The sequence below is a fragment of the Acomys minous genome (genome assembly GCF_964271855.1).
Source record: "Acomys minous genome assembly, chromosome: 1".
Taxonomy (NCBI): domain Eukaryota; kingdom Metazoa; phylum Chordata; class Mammalia; order Rodentia; family Muridae; genus Acomys; species Acomys minous.
This window is the reverse complement of record NC_140483.1, coordinates 147,210,247-147,225,872: the sequence shown is the minus strand read 5'-3', so window position 1 is coordinate 147,225,872 and position 15,626 is coordinate 147,210,247.

The following is a 15,626-nucleotide window of genomic DNA, read 5'->3' as shown; positions in this document are numbered from 1 at the left end:
AGTCCTGTCTCAGCCTCTTGAACTACTATGTGATTTTGAAGGAGTGACTTGAAAGGCTCCCATGCTCACGCTTAGCTCTTCCTCAGTACATTTAAGCTTGGGTATAGTTTGATGTGACTAAAGACACTCACTCTATCTTCCTTTTGGGGGGAAATCCTTTTGTTCAGGCTGCCCTGGGATCAGTCTTTAACCAGATTGGCCTTGGGCTCACAGTGATCTGCCTGCCTCAGCGTCCAAAGCACTGGGATTGCAAGTATGCATGAGTCCACCTGGCTCAGGTGGCATTTCAGCATTCAATAGGAACATCTCCACTGTGGAAGGCTAGTTAGGAAAGCAGCATGTTCTGTTACTATAGAAGACTATATTCTCTCATTGTCTTAGATTTCAGCCCTGAGTATTATTAGATACAGAAACACAAGTATCTTCAACCTTTTATTTTTTTAAAAATCTACCCACTTCTGAAGTAAACACATTGTTTCTAAATTCTTTGACAAGGAGAAATGGCTTCTAAAATTATAAACAAAGTAGTACTTTTTGTTTTCAGCTGTACAAAGATTAAGTGCTTTACTTCAGCAAGTAGAGCTCATGGGAATGTATTCTTGCCGTGTCTGTTGCCGACACGCTGAGGCGGTGAAGTTTGGATGTGTCATGTTCCTATAGATTTCTATTATGGCAGAAATCCTTGAAGCATGTGAAGTGTGTAGCCACACTGATTCTCTCCCAGCACGCAATGCAGAATTTATATACTCTATTTTCTTCCTATAAAGAAAATCTATTGCCCAAAATAATGGTTCTGCACAAATTACATATTGAGTATGATCAAATATCTCCTCTTCAAATCCCCACTTCTTATGTGTCTGAAAATATAAATTAGGAAACTGAGGAGTTGAAGAAAATAGCTAAGTGGCTATAGATTTTCACACCACTATTTATTTGGCTGGATATTTTATAAGACATGAATTAAATATACCTTTGTAGCAATATTGCATCAAATTAACTATATTTATATCAAAGAATCTTTAAAATCTGTTTTCAGAGAATATCCCCAAATATTTATTATAATCAATTCATGTAGTATTCTTTGTAGACCTACTGAGCTGTCTAGTTTTATGTCAACTTGAGTCATAAGAGAAGAAGGAGCCTCAACTGGGAAAATGCCTCCATAAGATCAGGCTGTAGGCCAGCTTGTAAGGCGTTTTCTTAAGTAGTGATTGATGGGGGGGAGTGCATCCCATTGTGAGTGGTGTCATCCCTGGGCTGGTGGTCCTGGGTTCTATAAGAAAGCATGCTTAATAAGCCACAAGAAGCAAGCCAGTAAGCAGCACCCATCTTTCCATGGCCTCTCCATTAGCTCCTACTTCCAGGATCCTGCCCTGCTTAAGTTCCTGTCCTGACTGTCCTGACTTCCTCCTGTGATGCAGGAGTACAAGCCAATAAACCTTTTCTTTTCCAGCTTGCTTTTTGTCACCATGTTTCATCACAGCAATAGTAACCCTAATTAGACACCTACTACAGGTAGAGTTTTGGTGACAAAATTATACAAAGGATACAAGTTTAGCACACACCCTACAAATCATTGCTAAGGTCTTTGTAGCCAAAATATTCTGCCCAGCATTGTAATAAGCTTGACAAACACACATTCCTTTGTGAGAATTTTGATGCTTCAAGAGATGCAAATTTACTTTTTATTATTAGAATCTGAGCTGCCCATGTGAGATTAGTGTTAGACCAAGAGAATGTATGGTTAAGTTTAAGCCTGTGTATTAGCAACTCTAGAGGAAAATACTCAATGGCGTACACACACACACACACACACACACACACACACACACACACACACACACTTATATGAATTTACTAAGTCAGCTTTAAAATGGCAAAAGGGCATTTTTATCATTTTAAAGCCTAAGCACACCTGAGAGCTAAGTAGTTACTCAGTATTGAGTCTGAGTTCCTCAGTAGTCAGAGTGCCTCACAGTAGTGTTTCTCACTGGGTGTGGGGGTCTAGAGGGCTCAGTCCACACAAGGCTATATGCCTATACAGTCTCAGTCTTGCACCAGAAGCCTGGATCATGATGAATGCTTAGAAATGCTGGATCTGATGTTAGCACAGTAGGAAGAAGAAAATTAAGGAGGAGAAGGAGGAGGAGGAGGAGGAGGAGGAGGAGGAGGAGGAGGAGGAGGAGGAGAAGGAGACAGCAGCAGCAACAGGCAAATTAACTCCACACAAGAGGGAAGGCCAAGTGAGCAAAAGGTATGATGGTGTTCTGTCAATTGTTCCTTTTTACCTGCTGCCACAAGGTGCTGCCCACAGCTGGAATGGGTCTCTTTACTTATTCAAGGCAATCAAGAGACTTCTTCTGATGAGGTTCCTACTTGGGGGATTTGAATTTGTGGCAAGTTGACATTATAACAAACTCCCTTAAAGCCCTAAGAGCCCTTCCACTTACTTATTCTTAGAACATAAATACTTGTTCTGTGAAAACAAAACAAAACAAAAATCTGTGTTGGCCTTTAGCGAATAAGATTCTGCGTGGCAGACAGCCTGGTTCTTTTATCTGAGATCATCATAGATAATTTGACTTCTACCCAACCACCAAGCACATGAACGAGCTGCTTTGTCTTACTTAGGGTTTCTATTTTTGTTATAAAGCACCAGAACCAAAAGCAACGTGGGGGCAATAAAGGGGTTATTTCAGTTTGGAGTTGTACACCCTAGCCTATCTTTGAGGGAGGGCAGGGCAGGAGGGCAGGGTGGGAATATGGAGTCAAGGACTGATCCAGTGTTGCTTAGTAATTTGCTTCTGAGGGTTTGCTCAGCCTGCTTTCTTATAGCATCCAGGACCACCAGCCCAGGGGTGAGATGCCCCACACTCAACTGGATCTTCTCATATCAGCCATCAATCAAAAATGTACCATGGCTTGCCTACAAGCCAGTTGAGTGGGATTTTCTCAAACTGGGGTTCCTTCTTCGAAAACGACTCTATTTTGTATCTTGACCAATCAAAATAAAAGCCCCCCAAACCAAAAACACCATGAACAAAAAATAGCAAGCACACCCTGACTGCCAAGATTTCCCAAGCTTATTTCTTAACAGAAAGCTCTTTATAGTTATTTGAATGACCCCAGACAAAATTAGAAGAACCATATAGCTGACCCATACATTCAGTAAATATACTTATGTTTTAAGACACTGAGTTTTGCCATAATTTTTTTGGTTTTATTTTACTGTATTATTTAAAAAATACTGCTTTTGTTTTATAAGATTGAAATTGCAAAATTTTCCTCTTCCTTATCTTCCTCCAAACCTGCAAGTATACTTACTGTTCCTTGCCTTCCTTCAAATTCATGGCCTCTTTCTTCATTAGTTGTTACACACGGAAATGCATATGTGTATACATACATGAAGGAATTTTTGATGCAACAGTAGTTAATAAACATGCCGATGTTTAGAAAACAAGTATTCTGACATGCCTATTGCTGAAATTCTGTATTAGTTTTAAGAAACAGGGAAAATCATATGTAAAATACTCATTCACTTACATGTACTGCTGAGAAACTGGAATATTAACATTTAGAAACTGGGAAATAGTTTAGTAAATGACAGAATATTAGTTTGTAAACTTTAAATCATTCGTTGAAAATTTTCACTGTGGAAAAGACAACATGGAAAAATGGTAAAAGTCCATAACATAAGGCCTAGGAAAAAACACACTAAAGTTTATGGTGCACTTGCAAATGGATAAACAGGCCTATTTATGAAGAAGTGCAAACAATATGCTTGTTATGAGAATTCCCCCTTTTCTCCCTTTTTCCTCTCTCTCTCTCTCTCTCTCTCTCTCTCTCTCTCTCTGTCTGTCTTTCTGTCTCTGTCTTTTTCTCTCTCCTGTCTTTCTCCCTCTCTCTTTTCTTCATTCTTCGCAGTACTGGGAATTGAACCCAGTGCCTCACCATGCTAAGCCCAGACACTACCATCAGGCAGACTTCTAGCCCCAGCTTGCTCTTTTTAGCTCATTTTATTCCTTGCTGATATAATGCCTCTTGTGCTAAAATAGAGAAAAGAATGATAAATTAATATTTAGAATTATTACCACTGAGTCAGACCTTTTAAAAGGAAATACCCCCCTTTTAAAGTTTCCTAATATCAGTGCAATTACCCATCTACACAAATGCTTTATCTACCTTATTGGAATTCAATTAAATGTTATAGAAACTGTAAACCAAAATCAGCCTGAAATTAATTCTCCAAGAATAATTGGCTTGACTGTAGTCTGCCTTGGGCAGAATTATAATGGGTGATAAAATAATTCTTACCCAGCCCCCCAGTACTTCAGTTTGGACAGGAAAAAGAAACAAATTCTGTAAAAATGATAATTTCAACATCAGCTTTTCTTTTTTTAAAAAAATGAAAATACTTTCTTTTAATAATATTATTTATATGGACTTCATCTAATTATATAATTGATGCATAAAGGTCCATTTAAACATTAAGATAAGTTTCTCCTCATTCCTCATATTTTTTTTTTTCAGTTAACTTCACACAAGGATTTTTGATGCCGAATTGTCATGGCAATTTGTTTGGGTTGAGAGGCACCTAGGGGTTTTGTAAAGCACACGTCTAGGCATGCTGTAAGAGTGCTTTTAGGAGGATTATCTGTTGGGAAGGAAAATCTGCCCCTGGAATATGAGCTGCCTCACCCAGTCTGTTGAGGGATGTGCTAGAGTAATAGGAAAAGAAGACTCCAGCTAGCATAGGCACTGTCTCTCCCCCTGTTTCGCTTCTTAGCCACCATGAGATGAGTGCCCTGCCCTGCTCTGCCTTGGCCTACCTTCACCATCATGAATGGAAGAAACTTCAGCAGCCATGAACACAAATAAGTCTTCTCTTCTCTCAGTGGGCTTACTCAGAGACCAAAGCTAATTCAAAGCTACGTACTGAACACTTGCAAGAATAATCTTTATAAACAGAATGCTTTCATTTATATCTCTTGCCTTACTAACCGGTCAGTTTAACATATAGCATGATTAAAATGATCCAAGAAATATATTCATAGTCTACCCACTGCCGCATAACTAAGCATATCACTTGTAGGTTTTGCTTTTTAAAAATTTTACTATTATTGTGCCACAGATATGAGGATAAGTCATAAAGGCTTTGCTTGACAAAGTTCCAGAGACCTCTGACTGTCCAGCATGAGCTCTAGACATCCAGGACAGCTGTTGAGGCTTTGCTTGACAAAGTTCCAAAGATCTCCAGCTGATCACCACTGCTCCAATATATTATGTATGGTGCAGGTGTAATGTTGTTTAGAAATCTGCTAGTTCTTATTGAAGTGATTTTTTAACTCTTTATTTCTCAGTCCTTAGGAAATTCATACAGGGAAAACATTTTCCTACAGAGAATGTTGAAAGAAGGCATCTGACCAAAGTCTTGAGACAATGATAGAGTTCTTTGCTCTGACTGTGAGCACCCAAGCAGAAACTGCATAAAAGAAAGTTAAGACCTAGACATAACAGTACCTAGCTAGATACTGTTACCTGTAGAAAAGGTTTCTTTAGGATGTGCTTTGAGAGCAATAGAAGGTGGACTTGGAACATCATGCTTTACAGATACTTCACAATAAAGGGCCCCTTGGTAGTGAGCCTAGGCTTGGATAGCACACTTGTTAGTTTGGGACTGGGAGTAAATCAAGTTTTTTTCTTTATTAGAGAACATTTAGCTCAAGCTATATTCCTATGACAATCTTGTAAACACAATGACTTTATCCCAGGAAAATTTATGATTAAACTTCCCTGAGTGTTGTTTAAGAAATAATAATCAAGTTATACTGACCATTGCTTGGAAAGTGATTTTTGCTAAATGCTTTATTGTAAATTATACAGAACTGTTTGTATTTCCTTGTTAGACTTCCATTGATTTGTTAATTCTTGAATTCCCTATTGATTGTAAAAGATGAGAAAAATCATGATGTAATCTGCAATGAAAAAATTTGAACTTTATTTTAATAAAATACTGGGCTTGGCTCAAGGAGAATGGCAAGCAAGTAACAACATGAGAGAGTAAGCTAGAGTGAGATGGGGACAGCAAGAGAGATGGAAAGAAGGGTAACAGCAACCAAGAAGAGAGATAGAAAGATGGGTAACAGCAAACAGGAAGAAAGAAAGAAAGATAGGTGACAATGAGCAAGAAGTCAGACAGACAGCAAGCAAGACAGAGAGACAGCAGATAAAGTTCTCCTGGGCTTTAAGACTTTCAGCTTGTACCACATGTGCCTGAGTCTCCAAGTATTTTTCCTCAGTTCCTCAACCTCTTCTCAACAGCTAGTTCCTCCAGCTAGCTGTTCAACCAACGGTTGGTTTCCCTTAACCAGCTGTCCATTGCCTGCTCAGTTCTTTCTACCACGGATCCACCTCTTTTCTCCTCTTCACTGTTCCCAGAGCTGGTCAGTGGGAGCAGAATTATTACTGTTCTTATACACACAAGTGTGTGTGTGTGCATGAACACAGACACACAGACACACACACACACACAGACACACACACACACACACACACACACACACACAGAGAGAGAGAGAGAGAGAGAGAGAGAGAGAGAGAGAGAGAGAGAGAGAGAGAGAGAGCAGAAAGCAGAAAGCAGAAAGCAGAAAGCAGAAAGCAGAAAGCAGAGCAGTGTGCATGTGAGGCTTCTGGGAATCTGTTCTCTCCTTCCACTGTGGGTTGAGAGATGTTTTAGCTTGTTAAGACATCTTTCTTTCATCTTTAATTGTTGTGGTTGCACCATGAACAGATGATGAGTTTTGAAAAAGCCTGAAACTACATCTAAGAGATAATCATAAGAGTCATACAGCTTTCTCAGTGTAATATAGCCAGTCATTGGGCCATGGCTTATTATCCATCTACGTATATGAATGTATACACATTTATATGTGGGCATTGTTAGACTCTGTTTATAAGTGTTTTATTAATAACTTTTAATTGTATGTTAAGGAATACCAGTTGATAATTTTGTTCTCTTTCAATGTCTTTTTAAATAGTCTTATTATATGCATAATGTTGGCCTCAAAATGAGATTGAAAATGTGTTGTTCTTCCCTACCCACATTCATATAGGGTTTTTTCTATCTTTGAGTGTTAGTTTTTGTTTGCCTTTAGCTTGTGGAAGAACTTAAAGTATGATAAACCTTCCTTCAGAAACACTTGATATGTGCCTTTGTGTGGAACTCAATGCCACTATTCAATGTGTAGCCACTTCTGTTGAGAGGACTGGACATTGCTAAAAGGCCTATGGCTAGAGCCACGTAGCCGCCACAGGCACTGACCAATCCCAGTTAGAGTCACGTAGACATAGATAGAATTCCCCTAGAGTTCTTTAAAGGAGCCTGCAAGTTTCTACTCAGCTTGCTACCATTTTGTATGGGTTGTTGGCCCCTGCATGCAAGCTGTTTCTGTAGAATAAATGCTCTTTGTTGACGTACTATTTCATTATGGGTCTTCCATCAGTCATTTTTGAACCCTTACAGTGTTTTATTTTCAAGTTCTTAGCTTAATGTAATTCTTAATTTTAATGCTTGTACTATATAGCTGGTCTAAAGTAAAGTCTTTGGATAAGATCCTAAATACAGGATCAGTTTGTGGTTTCCTATCATTACTGGGAAAAATTTATTTTAGTGACATGTTGTAGTTTTTAAGCATGATTACTAAACTTCATTGATGTAATTCTAACAAAACCTTAAAAGCATATATGCACATTCAGGATCTATTTAATTTGTACTTAAAGGGCTACATTCATTTTGACTCTGTGGGACTGTAAAGCCAATTTACTATTTGAGTTAGAACTTTCATTCTTCGATATTTTATTTTGATCCAAAAGATGAATGTCAGAACTTTTTGCCTCTAAATTACTGGAGGCTCAGACACAGGCTCTATACCACACCTGGCTTCTGTGGTACTGGGTATGGAACCCAATGCGTTGTGCATGCTAGGCAAGCAGTGCACCAACAGAGCTGCATCCCAGCCCTCCTTGATATACGCTAATATTGAAGCAGTGTTGGAGATAAGGTATGAATCCAGAATGGTCTGTACCAAAGTCCAAGCTGTTCCCTCAAAACCTCATTCCTATTTTCCACAGGGTACTATAAGCATTAATATAAGATGTGATGACATTCTGCATTCTTGTATAGGAGTGTTCATATTAACCTATTTTGAGAAATCCACTTGTTGGTCACATTAAGGATCAGGGCCCTTTACTTGGAGAACACACAGGTTTTTACGTTACCCTTTACATGCTCTTGTGTTAGGCACACTTAGCTCTGCAAGACCAGAAGTTTCTGCCGTGAGCTATGATTTCACGATGGCTATATTATGTCCATGGTCACAGACGAGTTTTGAGTCCTATGACATGTTAGCAAGTAGAGAATTACATTTGCTTTCATCAAGCCAACACTGAAATCACAGCTATTGTTTTCTGTGATTGGAGTACATTCACACTAAACACACGAATTTTAAGGTTTGGTTGAAAGATTTTAAATCTGAATGCTTTTTTTGTCCTTATTACTATTTGGTGTTCCAAACATTTTGAGCATGTTGCATTATTGTGTATTTTTCTTTTTTCTTTTTTTTAGTAATAAAAATACACACCTAATTTGGCATGATTTCTTTGGCAGCTAATAAGTACACATTGTGCAGTTTAATGAATCTGCAAACTAAATAATGGTTGTAGTGGGTGTGAAAATAGGGATATTTAAATGCATAAGCAAATTTAGCACGTATCCCAGTGGCCATGTAAATAGACTACTGATTCTTTTATAAATTGCTAATACTTTTTTGTGCAGAAGCAGAGTGAAAAATAGTCCTGTATCCATACATAGAGCTTATTACCATACCTCGGAATGCTCACTGCATGCCTATTATCCACTTAAAGGCTCCATTAAAACACCCACTGTTTTTTAGATGAAGCTAAACTGGTCAAAAACTAAGCCTCATTTGTCACTATTTATCCCCAGAGATTAAAGACAGCTGTATTAGTGAGGTGAATTTAAAATTACATTTCCAGTTATTTTGATAAAAAGCTTTCAAATATGACCCAGTGTCATACCAAATCAGTATTCAAAAACCCATTATCAGCATAAATTCTAGAATAGACAAACCCAAGAGGAATGTGCATAAAGGGAAATGATTGTGAATAATGAGCATTCAGTGGATTGCACTGTTAACTTGATACAAGAAATGTAAGCCTTTTGGTGTAGTAGTTGTCAGTTGTTTAAAATCTACAGGCAAAGATGTGGAATATGTTCAAAGCTTCACATGAAAGTAAAATCATTAATGAGATAGTGCATTGATAAGAAACATAAAATGAGTCACGCATAGGAGCAAGCAAAGATACTATTATACTGAAACAGAGGTGTTCAGGTATATGTCAAGGATGATGCATGTTAAAATGAAAGGGGTTTTATTACATTATTTATTTACTCTTTGTGTGTGTGTGCGTGTGCGCGTGTGTGTATGTATATACACATGTGTCACTGTGCATGTGTGAAGGTCAGAGGACAAGGTGAGAGAGTTGACTTTCTCTTTCTACTCTGTGGAGTCTCTGGATCAAACTTATGTTTTCAGTTTTGACAGGAGACCCCATTATATACTAATCCATTTTGTTTGCCAAATTTGAGGTATTAAAAAAACATGATAAAAACATAATAAAAAATCAGAAAAACCATGATAACTTTTTTCCCTTTTCATTCATCTTCACCTATCTTTTACACAATACCATTGACTACTGTTTCATAATTTCAGTGTTGCATTAAATTGGCAGGTAGTAACAGAACATTAGCTAAAATGAGCTTTTAAAACAAAGTACACAACTTGTCGTATGCAGATGTAGTAATTACATCTATTGAGATAAAAATGCATTACTATCTGACTCTATTGTGTTACATTTTTGTAAAAATTTGATTGTTAGAATTTCAGTGCATATATTTTAGCATACTTTTCAGAGTGGGTGTTGAGAAAGCATTCCTAAAAATAAAGTGATGCATGTCACAGTTTAACTCTTACATTGAAGAGTTTCTTTCTCGACCTAAGGAAAAAAAAGTAATACCTGGAAGAAAGCTACCATTTTGTCATCTCGTGACTTGTGGCTATAGATGTTAGCTGTCTAATAACTGTGGTTCTTATCCACTCTCTTTGTTCTCTCTATTAAGGAAGACTTTTATTTACATGAGGGTTTCATTTAATGTAGAATGTGGCAGGCTGAGTTGATGACGACAGTTTAAGTTAAACTCTCTTCTACATTAGTGATTGGTGAAGGAGTGAGCCTCAGGGACAGGCAGGTCTTCTTGAGCGTATTCATAGCTGGAGAACAGAAAACAAGGGTGGCGGATCCTGAGTTAGTCAGGATCCTCCAAAGGGATAGAACAGAAAATGAAATGAAAAGAGGATTGATTAGCTTGGCTTACAAGCTCTGTTCCCGATAGTCCAACAATAACAGAAAGGCTCAGACTCCAGTACTTGTTCAGGCTGTGAGGCTGGATGTCTCTATAGTCCCACTCTAGTGCTCTGGAGTATTTCTGAGTGCTGGGATTAAAGGGAGGAATCACATTCCAGGAACATACCCATCTGAAATAGAATGCCCCCCCCCCATAAAAGTGTTCTGACAGGAGGTTTTTCCTCATCTTCGGCCAGAATCTCTCTCTCTCTCTCTCTCTCTCTCTCTCTCTCTCTCTCTCTCTCTCTCTCTCTCTCTCTCTCTCTCTCCTATGGCTGCCTGTCTGATCTTATTACATTCTGCTTCTCTCCTTTTTCCCTTGGCACCAGAGCTACCTGGTCACATTGTTGTTTCTGTAGATGGTGAGGGACTTCCATTAAGAGATTTTGTCCTAACTCAGTCCTGATGCGACTTGATGAGCTCGGGTGGGTAGGTGGATGGGTGGGTGGGTGAGGGCTCCTCTTTTCTAAGGAGTAGGGGAGGGAGATGTAGGAGGGAGGAGGGTACTCGGAGGAAAGGAGGGAAGGGCCTATAACTGGGATGTAAAGTGAATAATAACTAAATCAATTAATTAATAACAAAGAGACTATGTCCTAGCCGGGCACAGTGGTGCACACCTGTAATTCCAGCACTTGGGGAGGCAGAGACAGACAGATCTCTCTGAGTTTGAGGCTAGCCTGGTCCACAAATTGAGTTCAGGCAGTCAAGGCTACACAGAGAAACCCCATCATGGGAAAACAAAACAAAAAAAAAGAAAAGTGAGAGACATGTCCTGGTTATCCATTATAGTAAGTGTCTCTCCTGGGCATTTATTTCCCTCAGCTTCTTGATCAAATGTCTCCTTATTAAAAGGGACTCTTTTGAACAAGTGAATAATTTTATTTTTTCCATAGCCTTCAATGAAATAGTCTAAAAGAATATATTTTTTGTTGCTGTTTAATGTGATTTCTCATATAGTTCCATGAGTGAGGACTTCACCCACTTTGTTCACTTCTGATTCTACAGTTTTTGGATGCCTTTGATTAAGTATTTGCTGATTAGATAGAAAATCTACAAAAAGGATGTTTACTTATTCTTTTGGCAACAAAGTTCCCTGAGAATCTACTGATAAGATTATATAGCTAACTAACTTAACACACAGGCCCCTGATTGAAGCCTTAGCACACTAGTTTGATAACTTTCACAGGAGAAATAAACTTAATATGCCAGGTTGAACTCATCACTGTATTCACTGAACTTTCTCACTTCACATTTCCATTGGTGAATCATCCCCTCAGTCATGACGTTTTAAATATTTAAGCCTCTTTTCACTTTTTATCTTATATTATTGCCATTATTTCAGATCAACAGATGCTCAATTTTGAATTTCTCTTTTTGTAAGAATATTGTCTTTTTCCTCTCCCTATGGTTATGACAGTGCTTCAGTATTTATCAAACCACTTCTAATCATTTTCTCACTAGTCTTCTTCCTCCCTCCCTCCCCACCCCCATGAACCTCCCCTCCCTTTCCCCCCCCCGCCCGTCTCTCTCTGTGTGAGTGAACACGTGAGTGAATATGTGTATGCATGTACACACATGTGAGTGCATACATATAGAAGCAAAAGATAACATGTGGTGCCATCCCTCTCACCTGCTGTCCACCTTGATTATTTGGTGGGGTGTGGTACGTAGTCTCTCACTGGCCTTGAGCTTGCCATTTAAGCTAGGCTGGCCAGGTGGCTAGCCCAAGGGACCTACCTGTATCCACATCTCCAGTACTGGGATTATAAACATGTGCCATATTTATCTATTTATTTTTCACATGGGTTCTAGGGATTGAGCTTAGATCCTCATGCTGGCATGGCAGAGCTCTCTCCCTGAGAGATAGAGCTATTTCCCTGAGTCCATCTCTGGATGTTTTTGACAACACTATTAACTAGTTAATTACTAGAGCATATACTTTATACTCTAATTATTAACGAATATCACTATTTTAATTTTACTAGGCATGTAATTGTCAACGGACAAGCTTTTAGGAATGGAAGAAACACTACTGTTACTTGGAACATCAAATATGAACAAACTAGAAGTTTCCAGACAAACCAGAATCTATTAATTGCCCATTTAACAACTATGCCTCCCATTTATAAAGAAAAGCCTCTTTCTGTCATATATTCCTTCTTTGTATGATTTAGTAGTATAAGTGAATTCTTTTTTTTCCTTTTTAAATCTTTAATTAGTTTTTCCTATCATAATGATCAATACATGAAAATATAATTTTTCTAAATTTTTTCTACTTGATTAATTTTTTTATTATTAATTTATTCATATTACATCTCAGTTGTTAGCCCATCCCTTGTATCCTCCCATTCCTCCCTCCCTCCCGCTTCCCCCCCTACTCCCCTCCCCTATGTCTGTGACTGAGAGGGTGAGTTCACCCAGAAGCAAAAAGAGTTAAATGGTATATACTTACTTATATCGAGACACTAGTCCAAGGGGTACGTCCCCATGAAAAACTTTACCTACCAGAAAAGTGAGTCAGAGGGGAGGGCATCCTATTGAGACTTTAGGTGTGAGAAGCCTGGGAGAATGAGGAAATAGAAGGATCCAGAGGGTCCTGGAAAACTACAGGCGGGTCTGGGCCCTGGGGTCCTCCTCAAAGTATGGTACCAGCCAAGGAAAATATAGGCAGTAAACTTCGATCCCCTACCCAGACTAGCCGATGGATAGGACATCCTCCACCGTTAAGTGGAGAAGGAGATCTGACTTTCACACAAACTCTAGTGCCCCATATTTGACCATGTCCCTTGGATGGGGAGGCCTGGTGGCACTCAGAGAAAGGATAATAGGTCACCAAGAAGAGACTCGATACCCTATGAGCATATACAGGGGGAGGAGGTCCCCCTCAGTATAAGTAAATTCTTTAGACAGTATGGACATCTCATACTTTCGGTCAGCAACTGATTTAGCAAAGAGCATAAAGGAACTTGCCAGCGAAATTGATCAGCTCAGCGCCATCCCAGGGAGCCACATGGTGAGAAGCAAATGCTGCCAAGTGTCCTCTGACCTGCAACCCACACCCACACCCACACCCACACACGAGGTGTGGTGGAGGAGAGAGACAGAGACAGACAGACAGAGACACAGAGACAGGGAGACAGAGAGAGAGGCAGACAGAGACACAGACAGACAGACACAGACAGAGAGAGGCAGACAGAGACAGACAGACAGACAGACACAGACAGAGAGAGGCAGACAGAGACACAGACAGACAGACACAGAGAGACAGAAAGAGGCAGACAGAGACAGACAGACAGACAGACACAGACAGAGAGAGGCAGAGACACAGACAGACAGACACAGACAGAGAGAGGCAAACAGAGACAGACAGACAGACACAGACAGAGAGAGGCAGAGACACAGATAGACAGACACAGAGAGACAGAGAGAGACAGAGACAGACAGACAGACAGACACACAGAGACAGAGAGAAGCAGAGACATAGATAGACAGAGAGACAGAGAGGCAGACAGAGACACAGACAGACAGAGAGACAGAGAGAGGCAGAGACACAGACAGACAGACAGACAGACACAGAAAGAGACAGAGACAAAGACAGAGACCCACAGTGAGAGATAGAGACAATGAATAAATGTTACAAATCTTTTAATTATTCTTTACAAATTCAAAATCTCATTGCTTGTTGAATTAAAGGAAATAAGAAGAGATGAGAACTCTGTTTGCTACTGGATATACTTTCTTTGCTGAATGTCCTGCGCTTTCAGCGGCTGTGTGGCTCAGGGAGGTAAGGCACCATGCAGGGATGTCTGTGGCCTTGTCCCTATGGTGAGTATTAACATTTCCGTCTATTTCTCTCAGATCCCAGTGTATATTTCTCTCAGAAGTCAGGGGGAGAATCATGCCCACTACACCAACATTCAGTGACTGCACCCAGGAACCTCGATAGCTAGGGTGGTTTGACTAGGTATGGCCCCTGTCGACTCATGCGTTTGAATGCTTGGCTCAGAGAGTGGCACTGTTGGGGGTGTGGCCTTGTTGGAGGAAGTGCATCACTGTGCAGGCAGGCTTTGAGGACTCATACATGCTCAAGCTCTGCCCAGTGTAGAACAGAGAGTCCTTCTGCTCCTTCCAGATCAAGATGTAGAACTCTCAGCTCCTTCTCTAGCACCATGTTTGCCACGCTTCCAAGTGCATGTCTTGTGTTTTAGCATGTCATAGGATCATCCCCTTAGGAGAACGCCCACAGGAAGTATAAAATATGCAGTCTATACGGGTGGACTTATGGTGCCATGCCACCATGAGGATAATGGAGTAAACCTCTGTAAGCCAGGCCCAATTAAATGTTTTCCTTTATGAGAGTTGCCTTGGTCATGGTGTCTCTCCACAGCAATAAAACCCAAACTAAGACAATAGCTAAGCTTAGGCTGCCTTTACCAATTACATACGTATCTTACTTTAAATTAAGGGCTTAAAAGTTATTCTTGGCAATTTTGAAATTTTAGGATGCTAATTAGGAAAATAATTAACAGAAGAGATAAACATTTTTGGAATGCTCAAATGAACTCTATCACCGAGCCCTTGAGCTACTTGGTAACCAACTATATATTTAACGAAGTTGAAGAATCTAGAAAGAGAAGAAAATAAGAAAAGGATTAAGGCTTTCAGCTTGGCACCCTGTCGCATTCCAGGTGCATGTGAGTACCACAGACATGATTTAGGATCCCATGAAAGGAGGGACAGGAATCAGCGTTCTGTTGGTGTTCTGTATCTTGGCTGTTGAGCTTGATATTCGGCATCACACATTTGGTACTTTTTCAAGGACCTCTTTCCTCAGGAAATCATCTATATTTATAGTATTAATATACTCTGGCAGCTCAAGTAATCTCACATTTTTCTGGCATCATCTATCCTCAGGGGCCACCTGGCTTTTGTGCTGAGATATGATTTCTCTTATATTTTTGCATTTACCTCGTTGAACTGAGAGTATCCGTCACAGGAGCCGATTCTGCTTTGAGGCTCCCACCTCCGCCACAGCCCAAAACTAGATTCTGAAAGTTGCTCTCCTGGGGACTGCCTTGTGTTTCGGCATAACACAGGTTCCCCCCATGAGAACACGTACAGCAAGTATAAGATATGCAGTCTAT